The sequence below is a fragment of the Pseudorasbora parva genome, chromosome 15 (assembly GCF_024679245.1).
Source record: "Pseudorasbora parva isolate DD20220531a chromosome 15, ASM2467924v1, whole genome shotgun sequence".
In the NCBI taxonomy this organism is placed as follows: Eukaryota; Metazoa; Chordata; class Actinopteri; order Cypriniformes; family Gobionidae; genus Pseudorasbora; species Pseudorasbora parva.
Genome location: NC_090186.1, coordinates 8,171,156 through 8,196,785, shown reverse-complemented (window position 1 = coordinate 8,196,785; position 25,630 = coordinate 8,171,156). Strand labels below are relative to the sequence as shown.

Sequence of the window (25,630 nt, the reverse complement as noted above, 5' to 3'; positions counted from 1 at the left end):
AAAGGGCCTAGTGACGCCTATGAAAATATATATAAAATATATACAATATATAATATAGTGACCATGGTTATGACAGTATTAGCCTACTTGATCAATTTAAACAGTTATCTCTGATGTAATGTTTTTTTTATTCAAATTAACTATGCTATAATGTTCTGCACCTGAAAAGTAGCATGGCGTGTGGTCCGTCCAGTACTAATATTCAGTGTAATGTTTTGCTCAATGTTATGATAGAGCGACCAGCTTAGTAGAGAACAAGTAACCAATAAGTAGACTAACATACCTGTATATTTCGCTTTCTTTTTTATATTTCCTCTTTTTTCTTTTTACGATTCTGAGCCTCTGATGGCTTTGACCTTTCCATGACGATGAAACTAAAGCACGCTGTAACGAGTAGAAATATAGTGTAGCCCCTTTAAGAGTTGCGCGCGCTCCCAGCAAACGAAGTCTGCATTTTGTGTATGTGCGCACGGAGTCTTGAGCTCCCATCATGAGCTCCCATCACAGCAGCGCCACTATCACCATGGCGACTTCACTCCAATAATCGCAACTAATCATAATGCTTTGAAATACCAAAAGTACGAAATATTAATAATAAAATATGAAATAACTAAAAATTATTGTTGGGGCGGGGGCTCACTGGCGCCCCCCAGCTGTTGGCGCCCTAGGCGACCGCCTAGTTTGCCTATGCCTAGAAACGGCACTGCGTGTTGTGCTTCAATTGCTCCAGCGGCCGTGCTCAGCTCCTCAACACTCAGTCCTGCTCTGCTTCACACTACAGTAACGTTAATAACCGCATCCATGAACATGATTTCTGCCCGAGTCCTAGCCCGATTCTTTCCCACCGGCTGTGAGGTGAAGACCACATGTCCCAAGATTCTGAGCTCAAACCTGGGGTCATCAAACTACGGCTTTGTTTTGAATAGACACCCTCTAGTAGACGGAAAAATGACATAGTGTAGCTTTAATCTGATCAACAATCTAATCTGATTTAATCAAAAAATATCCTTTACAAACTAAATATTTTGTCAATAAATTACAATTCACTTTTTAAAATAAAATAATGGAATTTTTTAATCATGGGGGGGGGGTAAATGTTGTTTCTTCTCCCTTCTCCCGGTAGGGTGCGCGTGACTAGAGTGAGACAGCAAATGCATGCCCATAAACACTCCTGCAGATCCAGTCGCCTGTGAACACATCTGCCACGCCTCGCTCCACTTTATTCCTATGGTTGACATCAAGCGACTTCAACGCTTCAGCACAGCATTCCGGGAAGGCAGCGCTGCATTTGAACCGATTTGAACGCAGAAATGACGGGAAGCGTCACAACATCGCGGATCTCCACGGTCAATGCTGTCACAGGACTTCACCGAATCATACCAAAGAAGTGTGTTTTTGATGGAGCGGTCCCAACGATAAAGGTTCGGTCCTTCTTTGAAAACAGGCGGTGAGTTAAACTGCTTCAAATGTCTATGTTGTTGGCTATCGTCGCGTGAGTAAACATCAGTAAACGACACGATCGTGTATAGTTAATTTATCAATGGAGAATACGATCTATGGTGTGTGTTTAAATACATTTGTTTAGCTGACCACTATAGGTGTCAGTTTGTTTATTGTAAAACCACCCAGACATAAACCTAGCGTTCTCACAAAGCGTGCTTCGTCATTCAAATGCGGTTACTCCATTGTTGTTCTATGTATAACGTTACACTAGTCTGACGTGCAAAACCGTTTTGCTTGCTACTGCTAAGGTTTAGTCGCATACAATAGTCCATAAACCGAATCATGTCCTCTAGTGCTGCAACGACGCGTCGACGTCATCGATGACGTCGACTACGGAAATACGTCGACGTTCGTGAAATGCGTCGACGCGTCGTGTCAGACGTTCATCTCGCGTAATGTTGGCTCTATCACAAAAACCTAGACCGCGAATATCAAAAGTATGGGAATACTTTAAACAGAGGCCAAACAGTGTTTCCCACACATAGACTACCCAGATAGCAAACAGACGTCGTTTCAACGTTGATTTTTGGTTTTAAAGGTCAGTATCAGTCGTCAATCAAATTTCAACGTTGAATCAACGTTCACTATTTGGTCGGTACATCAGAACGTAATTACGTCGAAAATATAACGTTGATTCCACGTTGAAATGAGGTTGACTTTCCAACGATATACGGCTGACGGATATGGTCAAAATAACGTCTAATATATGTTGAAACTTGGTTAGAGGAATCAGACCATCGCCTGAACTGAATTCTTATGGAAATAGGATAGCCTATGTCTTTTAATTCATTATGAAAAAAATATTTAAGTAATCTCCACAAGTTTATAGAAGTGGTTGATATTTAAATGGAAAGTCTTTGAAGTTTGCCAGATTTTTTTTTTTTTTTTTTTTTTTGTCGTCGGATGCCGACGAATTAAAATTACTAAATGAAAGCAGTAAAAAGAATGAAAGATTGGTGCGTAAGCACAGGTCAAAAACACATGAAGAACGATAATCCCACACAGAAATAATATTTAGGCTACAATACGTGAAACAATTAAATATATTGAAATAGCCTGTATTTGAAAATGCATAGAAAATAAAGCTTAAAGAGGATATTTCATTTTATGTGTAAATATGTGTACATAGGCTATCTGAAAATATATTCATGCATCATATAGTTTCAAGTGAGTTTTTGCATGTTTACTATTTCTAAAGCTAGGCTGTATTATATTATAGCCTATATATATATATATATATATATATATATATATATATATATATATATATATATATATATATATATATATATATATATATTGGTTCTGTTCTGTTGGTATTTGTTTGCTAGAATCCATGATACCATGAAGGCCAACAACATTAGAGAAAATAAATGCAGAGTAATTACATTTTAAACATTAGGTACGTTTTTATCCCTGTGTGCACCAAACCCATCTTGAGTTTAAAATAATTACTAAAATAATTAATTAATTAAAATAATTACCCATCAAAGAACGTTTGAAAAGTGACACTACTGACTCCAGAAGGGACTTTCTGTGGTCAGATGCGGGGGGGGGGGGGGGGGGGGGGGGGGGGGAAACATCTTGACAGCAAACACTTTTTATTTGTATGATTGAAGCTATTTCATGTCTACTATATAGGGTTTAAAGAATCTGAAAGCACTAAAGACTGGATCACAAAAGCGTTTTTGTAATAATTACATATTTAATGAGATTTTAAATGATGTCATGGTTTAACTCTATGTTAACTGTATGTTTATTTGTGCAAATGTTGCTTGATTGTGACGTGTTTAATGTGCGTGCGCGTTAATATATTCGAGTTGCGTTCAAACCGTTCAAAAACTGGAGCGGCTCGGAGTTGCCATGGAAACCTGGGAACCGTCAACTGACAAGCAGCAAAACTCCGTCTCTCGCTGTTTTCACTGGTTTCAGGTGAGTTTATAGTCTCTAAAATCACACAAATAATACATAAAACTGTTCCTGACACGTTTCTTACCTGTAATTGACACGCTTCTGTTGAATATTTACTTTAAAGAAATGGTTACGTGTCTTCGAAAACTTCAGTTAGCATTAGCCGTTTTCAGAAGAGCTAACATAACAGGCTATCGATTGAGCTCTTGCTTATGAAAGTTTGGGCTTTTAATCACATCTTTATGTGTAGAAAACATTTTTTGATAGTTATGCAAAGGTTTAGCTGGTAATTAGTAAGCTAATTTATTTAACCTAAAAGTATGCGATGTAACACTAATCGGTGACGTCACTTACACGTAGCCGAAAATCAGATGAAAACTCATTGTAAACAAATATTGATATCATAAAAAATTATTACAGGACTGAAAAAACCCTCTACAACCTAGGAGGAAGCTCCCAAGGTTTCAACATTTCTCAATGGAGCTTTTGACAGAAAAAGGTGAACAGAGGAAGTTCATAATTTAATATGTATTGCATTAATTTCACAATATATCTCACCTATATCACCATGCATCTGTAGTTTTCTTTCACAAAATTATATATATATATATATATATATATATATATATATATATATATATATATATATATATATATATATATATATATATCAATACTGAATGATCAAACCTTAAAATATAAAATCTGTTATCTTAAGAAATGTATTTATATTATTTACTTTATGTTCTTCCTCTTTTCTACATTTTAACCTCTGCAAGCTAGAGCTTGGTTCATTGTAATAAACCTGGCATTATATATGAAATATGTTTGACTCTTTGACAAATTGCATTTTATGTTCCTAGATCCTCCCATGCTGATGGCCTGCAGCATCCCAGCAGAGTTGAGCACAATCTCCAAGGCTATAAAACCATATGATGTTTGAGTAAGCTCAAGCTCAAAAGTTTGGGGTCTGTAAGATTTTTTATGTTTTTGAAATAAGTCTCACATTTAAAATCATTAACCCCAGGTTGTTTAATAATAATAATAATAATATTAATAATAATAATAATAATAATAAATTTTATGTGTAATGCTCTTTATATTAAACAAAATCTCAAGAAAAAGTGAGATTGTCATTGAAAAGCCCGTAAAATAAATAATCAGCTAAATGAAGAAGGCAACAAATATAATTAGGGATGCACTGTTATGAAAATTTTGTCTGATACTGAGAACTTTATATTTGAAAGCCAATAACCGATATATGAGCCGAACATAATTTTTGTTAGCATTAGTTAACCAACAATGAATTAACAATACTTCTACAGGATTTATCAATCTTAGTTCATGTTAATCTCAACATTTTCAGATCCAAAGTTGTGTGTTAAGATTAAGTAATACACTGTAAATGGACTGTTAATAAACAAACATTTTATTAGTAACATTAACAAATGTTATTGCTCTCTGTTCGTTATAATGCATTAGCAAATGAGACCTTATTTGTAAAATGTTACCAACAATTATATTGCCTAACAAAAACAAAAAAAAGCCTAAATAATATTGCAAACAAGTCTTAGGAAATATATTATTACAACTTATATTAGCACAAAATCACACACAGGTGAATACCTAAAACTCCTGTGGATGCTCTTTCCTGAAATTGGTACAATAAAGGGCTGCAGGTTATTAACTCAACAAAATGCGTCCTATATGAGATCAATCAGATGTTGTCTACATAAACTTAATATTACGACACATGCTTAAAATGACCCAAATGCACAAGCGATCTTTACTCCTGGTCAGAATGCGTTGGTGACGCGCTCTTCCCACAACAGCACTGAAACACAACTAAACCCAGAGAATTCACAACGTTTTATTACAAAAAAAAGTCCTCAATACAGTGTTATGTATATGACAGTCCCAGTAGTTATTAATGCTAAGCATTTCTGTTTGAACTGCGCACGCTGAAGCTAGACCGATAAAATGAAGCACTTTATAATTACATACACAGATTAAATTTAATATTACAACTTACAATGGCACAAAAGGCTGCGAATGCACAAGCGAACTTGACAGTGCTTGTCATGAAGGTGTAACTCCGTGGACTCGCTCTTCCCTCAACAAACGCGCTGTAACACAACAATCTTGCTGCAAATGTTGCACAAAAATGTAGTTTTCTGTTTGAAGTGATTCCAATCATATTTCGAGCAATTCAAGCCCATCATGGCGGACAGCGCTCCTGTGTCTCAGTTTAAGGAAATAAGACATTATCTATCGGCTTGAATATATCGGTCACATTTTCTTATCGGATCAATAAGAATAATATTAAAAAAATGCTCATATATCGTCCGATAACGATATGTTGCTGATATATCATGCATCCCTAAATATAATGTTATAATTGTAGTTATGATAATTAATTTAACTGTTATGATAGCAGGATGTCATGTTGGTTAATATATTTTATTTTATTTCTCTAGGTTTGTTTTGAGTTATGTTTGCCAATGAGACAGAGACCATACTGCACAGTGTTCCACTCAAAGGTATTTATTTAATTATTTGTATGTATGTATTTTTACTAGAGAGGCACCGATTTTGTAATTTTGTGACCCACCGATACCAATTTTTGACAATTTTCTTTTAATAATTAACACCATATACCAACAAAAACTACTTTTCTAACACTGACTATCACAGCAAGCCTAGTTGCTGTAAAAGGTCTTGAAGTATCTGTGTTTATTACATGGCTCTGTGAAATACTTGATTCTGATTGGTCAATCGCCATTCCAGCGGTATGTTATTTCCAGATAACACACACCGCTCATCCGGGTACTGCGAGTTATCTTGACCGGTTCTACTTCTGTGCTTAACGCTGGCGCCATCTTGTGGCTCAAACAGCCGTGGGTTACAATGGAAGACTTCAAGGCAGGTTTCCTTTATTCTGCGATAACAACCGGCCTGGGTGTACATTATCCCTTACTTAATATATGACTAGTTGTTTTTTTCAAATTAATCAGTACAATCTCTGAACGGCTTTGGAGATGAAGTTCATCTGTTCATGTCGTCACAAGCTACTAGGGCTGGGTATTGACACAAATTTCACAATTCGATTTGATTTTGATTACAAGCTTTCGATTCGATTTTCAATTTGATTCAATTCAAATTGATTCTTTTCGATATATATCAGGTTTGTACAATACATGGCAAATTTTCTCAAGGAAAACTAATCTCTGAACTAATGCTGTAAACTATGGGAGTCAGTTGATACTACATTAGCATACTAAATTAACTGATTTGTATTCAAACACTTAAATTACACAAAATTTTGTTTTAAATAATAATGTTATAATATTAACTTTACAATTACATAATCATATTTCTACTCTAATTAGTATATATATATATATATATATATATATATATATATAAAAAAACATTTAAATGGTGTCTGTCATAAAAACTTGCCAGATTTATTCATACATACATTAAATATAGAAGAACATTAAAAATGACAAAGAATAACCCATGTAATGTGGTGCATATAATTAGCAAAATGCTCCTCTCTAGAGTAAATTTTTCTAGCAGACTAACGAGTTTATGGACACTGGATAAGTTTTTTCTGTAAATGTGACATTACATGACATTGTTTACAATCCGTTACTGACAGGTTTCTCAAGTGATACGGATTTCATTAAGTTGTCCTGTATCTTTTAACACACTTTCAGATGCTCATCCATGTTTATTTGGCACTGGTTCTCTTGAGCTGAGCTGCGGCAGAGCGATCTCACATCACAACACCAAAACGGTATTTATGTTTTTAAATTTTGTTAAAAAAAAAAAAACATTTTCAAACTGAGACTTTGTAAAGTCTTAAAGCACATACATTTATTGCGATTTATTGGATGGGAGGCGCACTACAATGTTTATTTCATTCATTAACTGAAAACAGGGATTTAAGAATGAATATTGTTTTGTAAAAGGGAGACTCGGATTGAAATCAATATTTTTTTACCCAGCCCTACAAGCTACCTTGCTTATGATAATATAAATATAGTATTTACTCAGCATAAGTGCATATGGCTGTGTCTCTATGTAATAATAATAATTATGCCTAGATAATTGCTTATTTTTCACTTGTTTTGTAGTAGAGATTATTTTCTAATTAATATATGATTTTTTTATAATCCTAGATTTTTTTTTTTTGCAGTTCTTTTAATACAGTTATATTGTAAAACTAAAACCCCTATTTTCAGTTTGCGTGCTAGATTTGTGGCTGCATTTGAAGTTCTTTTTCGCTAATATATAAGAAAAATAAATAATATTACTGTCATATGCATGTCAGATAATAAAAATACTGTACTAAATGTACGTATTTGTATTCAATATGTATTTGTTCATGTTCTATTAAGGGTTAAGTCTGAAGCACACCATAAAATAATTCTAGCAACTCATACAGAGCTAGTAGTATCAGATCAGTACTCTGTATCGGCCGATACCCTGAGCCCAGGTATCGGAATCAAGAAGGAAAAAGGTTATCAGAACATCTCTAACTACCTATCTACTGCATGGAGGTTGTAAGATGGCTTCAAGAAGATTTCTGAACTGAAAATATGGACTTGAGGAGGATAAACTACTAAAATAACTTATTTATTTGTATTTTTAGATATAATGTGAGGATTAGAAGAGGTGTTTTATACAGTATTTGTCAGGATGGTTGTTATTTTGTAAGATTAGTGAGAGGCTGTACCTCCCATTTTTGTGTCTTGTGTACTATAACTTTAGAACAGGTGCTGCTGGTACTCCTTTGACGTGATTGAAAAGTTTTTCACTTTCTACTCTCATTAGCTCTAGCTCATGATATAATTTTTATAGCATTTATATACTACTACTACTATTACTTCTGCTAATACTACTAATACTATTATTATTATGTTAATATTATTAAGCAAAGTTATTAACAAAGATCTTTAAAAAAAATAAAAATAATGACCTAATCAGAAAATGACTTACTATGAAAATAAAGTTTTAATTATATCTGTCTTTCCTTTTACTTTACAGCACATCACTGACTTTGTAACACGGATTCAAGATTTCCACCATTCCATTTATCCAAATGAGGTTAGTAAATGCGTGGAGGTTTTTTTATTCTATATGAAAATTAAAAGAAATGTGACAAGGTCACTGGTCTTCTCATAAAATGCCATGTTAAAGCAATATTCAGATGGGTGAGTTGAGAAATCATTCCTTTTGGGGAATATCATACCACAAATATTGTATATTGAGCTAAATTGAAATTGAACCTGGAAATTATCATTTGTGATACTGTATACCAGAGAAGATGCTTTATAAAGGGTATGTATGATGGATTTAGAACTGTTCTATTTTTATTGCAGGTTTTCAGGGATACCCGGTTTAAAGGCATCAAGACCCCAGATGTTTGCCTGGACAGATGTACCAACAGTCCACCACACCGACCTCTGCTTTTGCATAGATGGCTGATTTACTACCATGTTCTGTGCTATATTATGTGTGTGTTGCTATTATTACAGCAAAACTGAGCACCGGTGACAGTGAAATGTGTAGTTTTAAAGAATAGTCACACATCACTAAATGTAAATCATACAGAAATGCGCATGACTGACCAAAATTTTACTGATCTACAAACGTTTGAGCCTGAGTTTCTTAATTTGTAGAATTGGATTTGTGCACTTGCAATGAAGATTTTAAAAAGGTTGTTTTGTGTTTGGGAATGAAAAAGGAAAAAAAACTACTAAGCTTGCAACTCTTAAAACTTTTTCTTGATGATTTAATGGAAATATTGTCTACAAATTCCACTGTCACAGTTGTTCAGTTTTGCTACACTAATACTAGATATCAGTATAGTCAATATTCAGATCTCTTTTTTCCCCAAGCACATTTAACAATGCAAATTACATCAAACTTCTTAACTATAAACAATATGCCGGTACTCATCAAACCTGCACCTATTTGATCAAAAATACAGTAAAAACTGTAATATTATGAAATATTACTACAAGTTAAAATAATTGTTTTCTATTTTAATTGACTTCTGTAAATCCTGTGATCAAAGCTGAATTTTCAGCATCATTACTTCAGTGACACATGATCCTTCAGAAATCATTTTGTCTCATAATAGTTTAATCAATAGTCTCAGTCACAGTTAGAAAAGAAGCAGTGATAGTGAATTGTGACAATGTTCTGCCTAAAATCTCCTTTGTGCCCCAATAAAAATAATATAGGCTATTTGGTGCAAAAGAACATGACCAGTTTTATTCCTGAGTAAATATCGCATTTGTGTAAATTGGTATATAATTAAAATTGGTATATAATTAACTTTGATATTTCTGTGTATTTGAGTGTTAATGCCTTTTCTATATTGTAAACCCATACGAAAGGAAAATATATTTACCAATATATTACTTGAAATATATTATAATATATTGTAAATACATGGAATAATATATTGATGGTATTATACAATATATTATATATTCCTGTAATATATTGCAAAATATACAAATGATTGTCGCTTTCATATATTGCAATATTTTGGAGAATATAAATATTAAATCCTATATATGTGAATATATTGCCTAATGTATTACATGATATTTTCCAATATACTGCAACATATTTTTGTTTCATAAGGGAATGTTTTTTATACAGAAGGTTTGTATACTCTATGTAGGCTATTTGTAACTGTATTTGGTAAATATTAAAGCAATGTTAACTGAATGTGATGTGTGTATTTATCTATTAGTATTAAGTATTTAAGATTTTAAAACAAGTAGAAAATGACTGTTATACAGTTGCTTCACCTAACTGAAATCAGCATCAATATTAGGTATAAACCATTAGATCGATTTTAAGTTGATTCTATAACGTTGTTTCACCCAACTGAAAATCAACATCGTTTCAACGTTAGGTAAGCAAACCAATTACGTCGATTTTATGTTAGTTTTGAATGGCGTGTCTGACGTTGGTTCAACATTACTTCGATGAGCAAAACGATGCCGGATCGACGTCGGAGATCAACGTCGTTTCGATGTCACGAGAAACGTCGTTTCTATGTTGATTCAATGTCAGTTTGCTATCTGGGTAATTTGTGGCGGACTGCCACATAATCAATAACGGCCGCCACATTCGTCATTCATTCATTTTTACGCTATTTAAAAGACGCACGCATATTCGTTTAGCTGCATTTCCTTAAATTCTCTCTCCGCCCTTTTGCGCGTCTCTTACTCACTCACACACACACGCGTTGCATTCGACCGTAAAACAAGTTTTATTGCATTTTAGCGCATTTAGTATGACATAGCCTTTAAAACCAGAGCAGTTGAATAACAGAGTTGCGACACGCCTTCATCACGCGGCAGCGCGCGGTCACGGCGCTCATATAATTCTAAACAAACCAGCGCGGTGTCAATCAATACAGACCAGTGTTTCCCAACCGGGATCCCGAGCAAAAGTTGCGGGGACGCGCTTACACTTCGGTTCATCTCGCATCTGATGACGCATCTTTATTATGGGTTGTAACTTGAAAATAATGCTGTATGTATGTTTCTGTCGATGGATACACGTGCTGACTCCTCAGGTACACTACAACAACAGCGATAATAAAAGAAAAACGTGGGCAAAACGGTCTCTCTTTGTAAACTTTATAAAACGCATGCGAGTGCTGCTGTACACGTACAGCATATGAGCAGTCATTTTCACCGTCATCACCCCCGTGTAGCAAGGAGACGCGAATGAGAAGATCTGTCTCTGCACTCGTCCCAAAGCGCGCAAATATTGAGTTATCTTTCAAATCCTGTGCTTAAACGGACAAACTCACAAGAAGTATGTCAAAATGTCATAGCCTACTCTATGCCTTAAGTGAACTTTATACAGAAAATACGACGACTATCCGTGGGTCTTAAAGGGGCAGTAGGCTTCACTGCTGTCTGTTTAATGTCAAACAAAAGATAAAGACATCACTCACTGCTCCTGACTGAATAGCTTTTGTAAGTTTAATAAGGATTATTTTTTAATTTTAAACCGTTAAATGTGTGGTTATTTTACTTTTGATTACTTAATTCCATTTCTCTACCTAAAAACTAATGTTAGACCTACCTGAAAATCCTGAAAAGCATTGTTTATTTTGTTCTCATCTTTGCTCAATAGTATTTATTTGTGCTGCTGCTTCTATTTAAGTTATCTGTTCTTATTTTCTTTATTTTCATTTGACAGTAGTCCTTTTTCCCCTGAACATAGCAAATACCGAACTGTACTGAAACGTGAACCTAAAACCGTGATACAAAGCGAACTGTGAGCAGTCTGTACTGTTACACCTCTAGCGTAACTTATGCGAGGGGGTGCCACAGAATTTTGAAAAATTTCAAAGGCTAAAAAAATTAATCGTTAGATTAGTCGACTAATCGAAAAAATAATCGTTAGATTAGTCGACAGAAAAAATAATCGTTAGTTGCAGCTCTAATGTCCTCATAAACTGCGAGTAAACACACACAAATGTTGACAGGTCACTAAATACAGTACATACCACAGAGACGGACGTCCTGATGTTGCTCTTTCTCCTGTTCAATTTATTTCAGCCTCCCGATCTGATTCTGGATCATATCTGTATTAGTTGAATCTGATTGATAGCCATTTGATAGGTACTCAAGATTGACATGAGATTGACTGAAACTGAGTGTTTCACCCCCCCTTTAAAATATCTTTCTTATACTATTTTTGTTACACCTGCATTGACTCTTTCCTCAATTTCAACCCTCTCTTTAGGAAACCACTTGGCCAGAACCTCTGAGGCTCATGAAGATGGGGACCATCTGGAAGGATGGCCATGGGCTGATGAGGAAGCACACATCTTCCTGCAGCTGTCGCTCTGCCCCGCACCCCCTCGCTGGACATCACACCCGGGAGAATTCATTCATCTGCCTCCTCCGGCTCTGAAGCGCGACATTCAACGATTCGGACGGCCAGATATGTTTACACCCAGCATATGGTTGTTTCATTTGACTCTCGAGCACAGATGTTTAATTGCTGGATTTAATTGGAATAAATTTATAGATAATGTAACATGCCAAAATAGGGAAGAGGGCTGAATTACAGAAGAACGAATGCTTTGACATTTAATAAACCCTGTAACAGAAGAGAAACATTTTGCACTTTCTAGCACACACTGCATCGTTCCATTCCAAGGAAAGTCCAATCCTAGCTCACTTAGCTCACCCAAAAATGAAAATTCTGTCATTAATTACTCACCCTCGTGTCGTTCCAAACCTGTCATTTTTGTTCATTAAATTAAGGTTGAACCACTGGAGTCACATGGACTATTTTACAGATGTCTTTGCTACCTTTCTAGACCTTGAAAGTGTTCATTAAATTGCTGTCTATGGAGGCGTCAGAACGCTCTCGGATTTCATCAAAAATATCTTACTTTTTGTTCCGAAAATGAACGAAGGTCTTACGGGTTTGGAATGACATGAGGGTGAGTAAATAATGATATAATTTTCATCTTTGGGTGAACTAACCCTTTAACTTATTTTAGAAAGACAAATATACATATTCGGAATAGTGCTATTCATTTCCATTGTAGATCTGAATATCTTAAAGGAAAAGTTCACCCAAAAATGAAAATTCAGCCATTTATTCAACCTCATGACATACCAAACCTGTATGCTGTTAAGTTTAAATAGTCATGACCAGTAAATGATTTCTTATAAATGGAGTTAACTAGTTAAGGTTCAGGAGTTGCCCCACACCTTAACCCAGGGGCGTAGCTAAGGACGATTCTAAGGGTCCATGAACTTTTGGGGCCCCCAGAGGCTTTATGTTCACAGATGCTGAGCGCAAATTACAACGCAACACTTCAGTTAACAGTCACAAAGTGCAAGATGAGATGTGTAAGTTAGCTAACTAAACAGCTGTTACGATAGAAGAGGGAAACAATCAGTTTGCAAAGACTGTATCAACCAGAGCTCAGCTTTGAGAAGAGGAATATGCAGGTCAGGAAGAAGGAGAAGGTGATGGAGATGAGAAGAAGCTATTGTGCTGTTTAACACAGATATACACTACCGGTCAAAAGTTTGAGAATTTAAAAAATGTTTTTGTAAGAAGTATCTTTTCTCACCAACGCTGCATTTATTTGATCCAAAATACAGCCAAAATATTATTATTGTGTAATATTTTTACAATGTAATTGTTTGAATAGCATACCTTTTAAAATATATTTTATTCCTGTGATCAAAGGATTTATCATCATTACTCCAGTCTCAAGAGTCACATAATCCTTCAGAAATCATTCTAATATGAGGATTTAATGATCATCAAACATTTATGATTATTGTCAGAGTTGAAAACAGTTTTCTCAGGATCATTTAATGAATAGATGGTTCAAAAGAACAGCTTTTGTCTGAAATCTAAAGCTTTTGCAACATTATAAATGTCTATACTGTCACTTGATCAATTTAATGCATCCTTGCTGAATAAATTATGTATTACTTTAAGTTCTTTCTCAAAAAGAATAATACAAAAATTCTATTCATCAAAAAAAAAATGCTTTCAGCATTGATAATAATCATAAATGTGTGTTGTTGATCAGATCCTCATATGGGAATGATTAGTGAAGGATCATATGACATTGAAGACTGGAGTAATGAGGATAAATTTAGCTTTGATCACAGAAATAAATTACACTGTTTACTATATATTCACATATAGAGAACAGTTATTTTACATTTAAATCAAATTTCAATATTATAGCTTTTTTGTATTTTAATAACATAAATGCAGCCTTGGTGAGCAGAAAGAGACTTCTTTAAAAAGAAATCTGTGTTCTCCTGTGACTCTGTGTCTCCTGGCCGCCAATACCAGCCCAGATCAGCCTGACTACCATCTCCATCCCCTTCATCCTCTCCATTCATCCCTAACTTCTTTAAAGCCACACGGTGTAACTTTTTTAGTTTATTCTTAGCTAAAAACACTTAGTTCTTTCAAAAATATATTGTGCTCATTAATGTATATTTACTTCTTTCAAGTAATAAAGTATTCTCGTAAGTTTATAATATGCCATTGAAAATACATACGGGTGAGGGGTTCGAATGCCGGTCGCCATGTTGCCCCTCCATCTTGAAAGTAAATTAGCCAAAGAGGGACATACCCGTAAATTCAAGCTTCGCCTTTCGCGTGTTAACACTCGATGGCATCGTGTTGAATGTGAAGAGGGGGATTTCCATGTTAATCTTGGACTAAATCGGCCACTGTAGGAGTTAAGACGAAATCAGAATTGAGAGGAACAGAAACTATTATTCCCTGGATGGTCATATACCTTTACACCGCTAGATGAGGGAAAATATCACAGAGTGTAGATTTAATGCATAATTCTCCAACATTCATGGTTGTGGCGTGGTCCTTGCTCGTGAACCCTAAGTCAATTCTGTTGCAACCTACTTTACCTATAGAGCTGTAATGAATGATGCTTTATTGCGCTCTTGTGGTCATATTGGGCAATGCATGACCTGGAATGTCTGTCACAGTAGCATGTGTTAAAGGGACAGGTCCCCCCAAAATACAAATTATGTCATCATTTACTCGCCCTCAAGTTATTAAAAACCTCTATGAGTTTATTTTTCTGCTGAACATAAGATATTTTGAAGAACATATTTTTTCTAACAGTTCTTAGAAAATAACTTTTTTTTCTAACAATGGAAGCATTTCTTTTGTGTTCAGAAGAAAGAAATTCATAAAGGTTTGGAACAACTTGAGGGCGAGAATTTACATATTTTGGTAAACTATCCCTTTAAGTGAGTATGGATTTATTTAGCAGGAGCAAACTGTTAGATGGTATTAGATCATATATCATTATAGAAAACTCCATAGAAAAGACAGAAACTAAGCTTTTTTTCTTCTTCTTTTTCTTTTTTTTTTTTTTTTTTTGCACAGTCCTATCTAAAAAGTTACATTTTGCCACCTGCTTATCAAATTTAATAATTACACATTTTACCTCTTCGCGACAGGGAAAACCATCAACAATTAAAAATGCAAGAGTATATGGTGTCATGGCTTTGCAATCAAAAAAATGTGGTTATAATGGAAGTCAATCGAGCAAAAACAGCCACGAGGAAGGAGTAAACGAGGGAGAAAAAATGTAAATCTGATGCTGCACAAAAACTAACAATGTATCAAAGCCAATGTTTTTTCTAATCTTTGACATATCCAAGACAAAATAAAGATAAAAGGTAAAAAAAAATCCAGTCCACAATTACATTTTATATTGAAAATCAGTCATTTTGTGCTTTTCCCTCCTCAAATCAATGACATAATTTATGAAATTGGCTATTAAAGAGTTAAAATCATTTAGTAGTTTTGATCAGGACTTAGGTTGATTAAGAGATTTTTGCAAAAAAAAAAAGAAGAAATTATCTGATACAATTTTACAGCAGTTTAATTTGGTGGATGTTTTTATCCACGAGGGTAACGATAGGGTAGTGAATAGGAAGGATGCACAAGGGTTAAAGAAACTCTTGCTGTACCTTTCTTCAACCACTAAGAGGCGCCATTTAGCAGCTTGTTGTAATTCAATCACGTGTACACTTTTGTGCCTGTATGGTTTCACAGACAATTGGCTTAAACCTAGTCCCAGACTAAAAAGTGTTTGAGCTGTTTTACCTGAAAGCAACTTTCACTAACATATTTAAAAAAAATGTTAGTGCCATTGTTTTGTCTTAAACGGAAAGTTAATCCAAAAATGAAAATTACCCCATGATTTACTCACCATAGTATGTCTTCTCTCCGACCAATACAGTCTGAGGTATATTAAAAAATGTCCTGGCTAATCCAAGCTTTATATTGGCAGTGAGGGAGGCCACAATGTGAAGCCCTCCCAAAAAAGCATAACTGACACGACGCAAGACGTCTGAGGTAGAGCAGATCAAACGGTTAGTTCACCAAAAATGAAAATGATGTCATTGATTAGGCCTACTCATCTCATTACTCATGTTTAAGTCTTATTAGGGACATTTTCTTTCAAGAGAGAGAAAGACTGTTATTAGTTTGATTATTATTTATGAAAGGACAAGATAATTAAGTGTGTGAATTTTTTGTGTGTCTATTATCTACAAACTAAGTTATGGTCATGATATTTACAGCTATAGAGTACATTCTAGGTGTATATGAAATTCTTATTTTAGATTAATACAATTACAGATTTAATAATGTCCTGGCTAATCCAGGCTTTATAATGGAAGTGAATGGGAGGCCAAAATTTGACGTCGAATGTAAGCATACGCGTATTGAACTGTCTGCGAGAGGCATTACACTTTCTGCGTAAATTGAATATGGATGGCGGTCTAGTAGGAGCTAGATATTTTACTTTATAAAGTTTTTAAAGCTACACTGTGTAATTTTTTTTGTTAATTTTTAGCTAAAAACACTTAGTTCTTTCAAAAATATATGTGCTCATTAATGTATATTTTTCTTTCAAGTAATTAAGTATTTTCTACTTGTTTATGCGATTGAAAATACATACGGGTGAGGGGTTTGAATGCCGGTCACCATGTTGCCCCTCCATCTTGAAAGTACATTAGCCAAAGAGGGACATACCCGTAAATTCAAGCTTCGCCTTTCGCGTTTTAACACTCGATGGCAGTCATGAACGAGGTGGAACTGGAAGCCATGTTAATCTTGGACTAAATCGGCCACCGTAGGAGTTAAAACGAAATCAGAATTGAGAGTAACCGAAACTAATAATCACTGGATGGTCATATACCTTTACACCGCTAGATGGGGGAAAATATTACACAGTAGCTTTAATATGGATCTTTTTCTTACACAAACAAATTGCTTTGCTTCGACAGTCCTTTTGTTAACCCCCTGTGGAGCAGTTTTATAATGGATGCACTTTTTTGGGCTTCAAATTTACGGTTAAAGCTTGGATTAGCCAGAAGATGTTATGCAAAATGCATGAAAACAACTAATATTCTGTGAAAACTGAATGGAGATTATCAAACTATCATAAGAATTGTAAGTAATTTACAGCACAAGATAATGTATGTGTTATAAGAGAACACACAAAAGGCTTATTAAGATAAATGTCTGTCAACAATTTTTTTATTATTATTAAAAAGAGTTTAGTTGTTTTCATGACTTTTGCATAACACTGCACCATTTCACGCTTTTCATCTCCAGAAAGATCTGTTTATTGAAATCCTACTATGTCACTTGCGTAATCATTTGGAACACAGTGTAGTTATGTAAAATGTTGCATAAAATATGATATATTTTAGCATTTACAAGTGTTTATGGTTTTTTGACCACACTCTAATGCTTCCTTCCATTTTCATTTTACTTAGCTCATTTTCATGCTTTGTACTATGTCCACATTTGTAGATAGATCATCATTTAATAGCTGTTTTTGTCACAGCTCATGAAAACATTTATCTTATTATGCAGATGGATACAATAGTTACAATATCCAGGTTATTTGCGTAGGGAAATTAAGAGTTATTTAACCAACATAAGGATGTAATGAGGTTGTACTGTGTCTGTGGTCAGTTAGATAATGTTATAACCATTGAAAAGGCTTGTATGACAAAGCAGACCATCTCTTCTAATGAATAAATGAGCAAATGTTACAAGCACAGTTGAGGAAAAGAAGGCATCACACATTTGTGGTTGTACAGCCTGAATCTTCAAATTTTAGTGTGATCCCTCAAGTCCTAACAGCTTGTTGATGATCAGATGACAACAATCATATTGTATATGATGTTGGTGTTTACATAGGTGTTTAGCAATTTTTTGTAATGTATGAATTATGACCACATTGTTACTATTTATTAACTGGAACTTCTCACTTCTATAGACAAAATATAGCTTTTCATGTAATAGCTACAAACGCCATGTCAATGGAGTTAAAAAAGTGACAAAAAATCCAGGCGCAAACACCCATTACTGCAATCAATACACAGCATCAACTGCCCTTAGGTATGTAAACATATCGCTAATTTGTCATTTCAGTGTCCTATTAACCTTGACTTGCTTTTAGTAGTTGGGATATTGTGTGAAGAAGAAAAAATCAAAACAGTAAAATTAACACTCAAAATCTGATCTGGTGGGGAGTCTACAGGCCGAATATGAAAGGTGTCAGACCATATACAACATTCATTTCACACTAATATGTGCATCATAGAGGGTTGAAGGTGTCTTCATAATGAATGCTGACATTTGTACCCTTGATGACAGAGGCAACTAAATATTGACACTGGACAAACTGGCATGAGATGAGTCAGTAAATGTGAAGCACATTATGAGATGGACAATATATTATAATGAAAAGAATAATGATTTAGTTTTATCAGTCATGACTCCTAAATATAGGACTAATATTTCTTTTTAAAGGAGGAAACCGGTTTCTTAGAAGTTAACAGATTCGGTAAAAAACATTACTAGGCTACACAAAAACATTATTACACTTTAAGATTAAAGGTAAAAGTTAACCAAAAAAAATGACAATTATCCCATGATTTACTCACCCTAAAGTCCTCCTAGGTGTATGTGACGTTCTTCTTTCAGATGAATAAAATCTGTTTTTCCAAGCATTATAGTGACTGTTGCTCTGTTTCTGAAGTCCATAAAAGTGCATCTGTCCATAATAAAACTGTTCCACGCGGCTCCGGGGGTTAATAAAGGCCTTCTGAAGGGATGTGTTTGTGTAAGAAAAATATCCATATTGAAAACTTTATGAAGTAAATTATCTAGCTTTCGGCAAATCGCCTTCCGTATTCAACTTACGGAAAAAGTGTAGCGCCCGTATCTCTCGCAGTTCAAAATGCTTACGCTACGTCTGAAAACTTTGCAAACCGTCTCGTTCGTATTGCGAGAGACGCGCGCACTACACCTTTTCCGTAAATTGAATATGAAGGCCTTTATCAACCCCCCGGAGCCACGTGGAACAGTTTTACGATGTACGTAGATACACTTTTATGGACTTCAAAAATATGGTCACTGTCATTATGAAGATTGGAAGAGCCAGGACATTGTTATAACTCTGATTGTGTTGGGCTGAATATCATATAGGCCTACACAGGTGATAGGATGGCTTGAGGGTGAGTAAATCATGGGCTAATTTTCATTTTTTTGGGTGGACTAACCCTTTGAGGCTAAATATTTTTTGGTGGAATTTATTATTCTAGTATGTTTATTTACACATTATTGTAAATACTATATCGATGAAACCTACACTGCAGCTTATGAATATATTTTTTAGACTCAACTGAAAACACTTTCAAGCATAAAGATCACAGTTGTGGGGTTTTTCCTACAAAAACCTCATGGTGAAATATGTGAAGTAGCCACTCGGGAAATAAGTGACAACGTTCTTTTTAATAACTAACACGGTGACACTTGTCACATTGAGTAAGTTATGCAATTTCAAAGAAGGCCCATGGGCTCAGTGTGACTAATGAAATGTTGAAAGAGACACTGAGAGGATCATAGCCGCATACTGGCTGGATAATAAGTTTAATGACAGTGTAATCTTTTCCTACTTTGTCACTTTTACTCATTATCATAAGCCAAGCTAACATGTAAACTAGAATTTGAGGTGAGTTGTAAAAAGAAAAAAATGAGGTAAAAGAAAAGCAAACACTAAAATCTGATCAAAAATGCACACAGCAACAACAAAAAAAGGCACTAGTGTAATTAGTGTGCGCATTTGTGGCCACAGGATGATTAGAGAGGATTCTTTATGCCTTATAATAATATAGGGAACAAGCACTGCAGATGAAAAATGACTTTTGATCAATTTAACAATTTCTCTGCTTCAGGCAAAATATTGCCTGATTTAAATGATCTAGAAATCAGCTGTAATGAGATGTTGTTTCAATGATTTATGGAACATATAGTTTATCTCTAAAATGTGTTTATTTGGAATGGAGAGCCTATATTCCTCATGGATATTTCCTATTTGGCCCTTCCTAAAATGTTTGTGAAGTAGGTACAACAGAGCTAAAGGCTCACCACAATCTACTTTTCATTACTTCCAAATATAATTGCAAAAATAAAATAAAAAAAATTATTGAGCATTGATGGAGAAACATCTTTTGTATCATATACCAAATACCATACTTTTACATATTCTTCGGTTAACCTTAGATTTAATTGACTTGAACAAAACTGAAAGTCATCAGCAAGATCTTTGGTGCCTAGTGATTTAGAAAAAAATGGAATCAAATGCACCTTTAGCAATGACCTTTACTCTCAGTCCATTTCTTAGCCTATATGGGCGTTTCCTAATACTCACAAGTGCAGTTTGGGCCACATGAGAGTGTGTGTTAAACAGGAAGTAAGTGCACAAGACTCAGTGCCAGATGGCTCAGAAAGGCCTTCATTGACACCGTTGTCATTTCCTCTCTCAAGACCCGTAAAAAGGCTCTAAAGACGTAGTTACAAAGTTCATCTCACCACAGTGGCTCTCTATAATAACTTTATGACGCGACGAGAATAGTTTTTGTGCGCAACCCCCCCCCCCCCCCCAAATAACGACATATAGTGATGGGCCGATTTCAAAACAAAGCTTCGAACGGTTATGAATCAGTGTATCGATTCATGATTCGGATCGCCAAAGTCACTTCATTTCTGCAGTCCGCGATCCGAATCATGAATCGATACGCTGATTCATAACAGTTCGAAGCTTTGTTTTGAAATCGGCCCATCACTGTATAAGTGGTTATTTCGTTTTTGTTTTTTCGCAAAACTGTTCTCGTCGCTTCATGATATTATTGAAGAACCATGGTTGAAAAACTGTTCATAATATTTATTTTCATATAAAAGCAGCAGAAGGTACATCCAGTTCATCAGCAACACAGCGCACGAGTGCGAATCCAGTGATATCTGCAACTGATCTCGTAGGTGTGTGATCCTAGCCTGACAAGCCAGACCCACATCAAGATGTTTGGTCTGGAAACTCACCATTGACAGCTCAATCCGAGGGGCAGATAAACGGTTGTCTTTCAAACTCCCTCTGCACGCGATAGGATAGCGCTAAAACCAACCAGAGCAAGGAAGGTGAAGCGGAGCTAGTTGACAGATTAAACATTCTCCGTATCCGGTCGGCTAAACTCAGAACACATCTTCCCTTCCTTAAGAATGACTTCAGTGCCGTTCTTTGTTCTTTTCTCAGAGAAAAGCTTAACTCCAAGTCTTCCAGAGTCGCGGTCAAAGCTGATTCGAAAGATCGCCGTTCGCCAGTTTCTGTGTTTACTAGAAGAACGCAAGCGCAACTCGGCCGTCATTAAGTTAAGCCCTGTCCACCGGCTTTATACACGATGTGATTGGCCCGACCAGAGTTTGGTGTTTGCAGCTTTGAAGTGTATTGAGAGTTGCTAGACGACACTCGCGGCAAATTAGATTTGCTGCCGCTAGGGTGCGTCTAGATTTCTAGGCTAGTGTGATTCTCTACAAGAAGAGAGAACTGTCCAGCTTGCCTGCACTTTTTTCACTCCTCCCCTCACTGCAGCCGCCTAGTCTCGCCTATATTTCAGGTGAGGCAAGGCGCATCTCAAACAAGCCTATTTGACCACTAATGTTACGTTATGCGTCGCTCTGTTGCTCTGATTGGTTGTAGGTCTATCCAATTGAAGTCTTTCCGGGGTCAGTTAAAAATTACAGCCCAATGGAGCAGTAGGCTCTCAGACTACCAGCCTGACGTCATCAGGCTAATTCTCCTTTGTTGACCTCCAAGAGTTACCTTCATTCTCCATGATCATCTGTCTGAAGACGAGGTGTGTGCATCCAACGTGGTTCTTCTTCTCAGTATCTTACGAGTCCCTGCACCTGTAAGATAAAGACATTTCATTACACTTTCATCCACTGGATTCAAAGTCTCCATTGAGTGTTTACTCACCTGTTGCTGCATCTTCCCTAGTGCTGTCAAAATAAACACTGTTAACATTCCTCTTTGTGTCCTGAGTGTACGGTCCGTAACAGCTACAGACATGTGAGTTTTTATCAGGGTGGGAGCTCAACTCTGCAGGACTGTGGCTCTCTCCAGGACCGACATTGGCGGCTAAGCGTATCGTAACATTCATCATGTTCAAGGACTGCTGTGCCCCTAAATCGTGCAATGTGGAGGTACACTTTACAGTTTGAGTGAAATTAATTAGATACACTGTCAGAAAAAAAGGTGCATTGCTGTCACTGGGCCGATCCCCTAAGGTACAAAACCAGATAATACGTACTAATATGTACATTTAAGGTACTAATACACACTCTTAAAATACTGATATGTACCTTTTAAGGTACTTATATGTACCATTGAGTACTTCACCACTGAATAAAGTACATAAATGTACCTTTTTACTTTTGTACCTTAGGGTACTGCCCCAGTGACAGCATTGTACTTTTTTTCTGAGAGTGTATTTTGTATAATTTTCCAGCTAATGAAAATATGTTAAGAATATTCCATTAGGTAATGAAAGCATTATTTGTACATTTTTTAAATGTTTAAAAAAATGTGTGATGCAAACATTAAGGGAACATTCCATTTGATCATTTTGCAGACAACTTGCGAACGTTACTTTTGAATGTTCTTTGGACATTCTGAAACAAGTGGTAACATTTAAAAAACGTTAGACGTTAATTGTTTGTTGCTTTGAATCTGTGTCCATCGCATGTCTTTTCTTTAGAGCACACTGTAGAGCCTGATAAACTCTTCATCCCTCTGAAAGACAACAGGCCTCTAATTAGTACTCTGAAATATCAGTGTTTATTCCCTCAGCCTGGAGTCCCCTCTCTAATGCTCGCGGCCATACTCAGCGGAAGCATTAATTACATAGTGGCTTATCAGATGCGGCTACATTGTGTGCAGCTGCTCGCTACCCATTGATTTTCCAAGATTGCTGTGAAGTCAGTGACATAAGGTCAGTATCTTGCCATATTAATAGGGTTAATTTTCCAGCTTCTTTTCACTGTAAACAAGGGCAGAGAAGTGGAAAAAATACCACAATTTTCACATTAAAGTAAGTGACTGTTGACATTTATAAATTGATGTTTATAGGTATGAGTATGTTCCACATATAGAGTTAGTTCCAAAAACATGTAGGTTATTAAAAAATGATTTTTGCTGTTTATTAAGGTCTTCTGACTCATTTTGAAAGACTTTTTTAGCATAAAGAGCATTTGCCATATAATGCAAATGCTTGACTCTGATGAATTCTGTTTTAGATCCCATTTTATCCACTACTCAGTGGAGGGAATTAAATTTTTTTTTTTACAAACATGCATAGAAATCCACCTTTTTTCAATACAATGTTATTCTGTCACATTTTGTTAATGGAGTACTTCAGCGCTGGGAAGATGAATCTGTATTTAAACTGGGTCGTTAATGTAGTAGAAATGTGAAATTATTTTTTAATTTGGTGCTTTCTAGACTGAGAAAAGACAGAAAAGGTATTTTTGTCTCATGGGGATGAAAGACAACATTCCCAGAATGCTGCCCTACAAGGCCACTCGCAAAGCCACCGCTACTAGATTACTGAATCACTTCACTTTCCCACCGCGACCACGTTCATTTTCATTAAATCAGTTCAGTTAGAGAACAGACACTACAATTAAAAACTGAATGTGTCTGTTCAATATAATGTGATTTAGCCGCTGAGGGAGTGTCACAGCCCAAAACGCTGCTGGAGTCACATTGACAGTCATGGATGAGCTTGTGATGAGAGCTGAGGTAAACGCGTCCGCAGCATAGATGAAATCAGTCAAATACAACATCTGAATACAAACCTCCAATAATTAAATATTAAAGCTACACTGTGTGATATTTTCCCCCATCTAGCGGTGTAAAGGTATATGACCATCCAGTGAATAATAGTTTCTGTTCCTCTCAATTCCGCTTTCGTTTTAACTCCTACAGTGGCCGATTTAGTCCAAGATGAACATGGCAATCCCCCTCTTCACATTCAACACGATGCCATCGAGTGTTAAAACGCGAAAGGCGAAGCTTGAATTTACGGGTATGTCCCTCTTTGGCTAATGTACTTTCAAGATGGAGGGGCAACATAGTCTTTCAGGCTGGAGCACAGAGTCTTCCCTTCTGAAGGTTTTCAATAATATTTAAAAAACTACTGATTGTGGTAATATTATGACTTTTAGATCTCAGTTCAGCGTTTGATTTTGTTTAACATGGGACTTGTTTGAAGCGCTGCATTAGTATTAGAGGCACTGTACTCCACTGGTTTCGGTCCTTTTTGTCTAATAGAAGATTTTGTGTCAGTATTGGAAAGCATTCCTCTGCTGTAGTGCATTCTACATTTGGTGTTCCACAGGGATCAACATTAGCGCCGCTATTGTTCTCGCTCCGTTGGCTCAATCTTTAGGAGATTTTGAGTGTCGTATCATTGCTGCCGATGATACCCAGCTCTACATGCCATTTAAACGCAATGACAAGTGTGCTATAAACCAACTAACAGCCTCCAAGAATTGAAAACATAGCTAACCAATAACTTTCTGCATCTAAATAAGACACAAATTATTCTGTCGAACCATAAAACTGATCTGAGCACTGTTGATCTGGGCTCTGTCACCCCATATTACTCTTCTGAGGCCAAGGATCTGTGCTTTATGCTGGATAAACTAATTAATTCCACTGTGAGTTCCAGCTTTTACTACCTCTGAAGACTAGAGAAATTTAAAACCTTCCTAAGGAAGAGTTTTGAGACTGTAATTCACGCTTTAATTTCTTCGCGGCTTTACTATTGCAGCTCGCTATATAATGCGCTGCCTGTGTCTCATCTATTCATCGACTTCAACTGATGCGGCTGCCTGTTTGTTCACGGGCAGTCACAAATGGGATCACATTATGCTTATCTTTCTCATTGCACTGGTTACTGATCCATTATCACATTGCATTCAGAATTATGCTGTTTGTGTGCAAAGCTTTAAACAAGCAACTTCTATTCCTCTCAGAGTTGATTATTGTACACAACTCAGTCAGATCGCTCAGATCACAGACTAGGCATCTACTACGGGTTCCCAGATCCAGAATAAAATGCAGGGGTGACCGAGCTTTTGCAGTTGTTGGCCCCAAGTTTTTGAACAATTTGCCATTATCTATTAAAACAGCTTCGGAGTTTAAAAGTCTGTTAAAACCCCATCTTTTTCTTGTGCTTTTAAAGTTCTGTGACTGTGTCCTTTTTAACATGTG

The 25,630-nt window shown here is 35.9% G+C and overlaps 1 long non-coding RNA gene across 2 annotated transcripts; it reads left to right on the top strand.

Annotated features, from left to right (window-relative positions):
* The first annotated feature begins 3,161 nt into the window (after positions 1-3,161).
* Positions 3,162-9,956, top strand: LOC137041803 (uncharacterized). 2 transcript variants are annotated; one of them, XR_010898155.1, is made up of 7 exons: positions 3,162-3,435; positions 3,835-3,913; positions 4,278-4,382; positions 5,892-5,954; positions 7,137-7,216; positions 8,470-8,529; positions 8,805-9,956. It is a non-coding gene; the product is annotated as an uncharacterized lncRNA (long non-coding RNA). The 2 variants fall into 2 exon arrangements; XR_010898154.1 differs by lacking the exon at positions 3,835-3,913 and having other exon boundaries at positions 3,170-3,435.
* Positions 9,957-25,630: the final 15,674 nt, after the last annotated feature.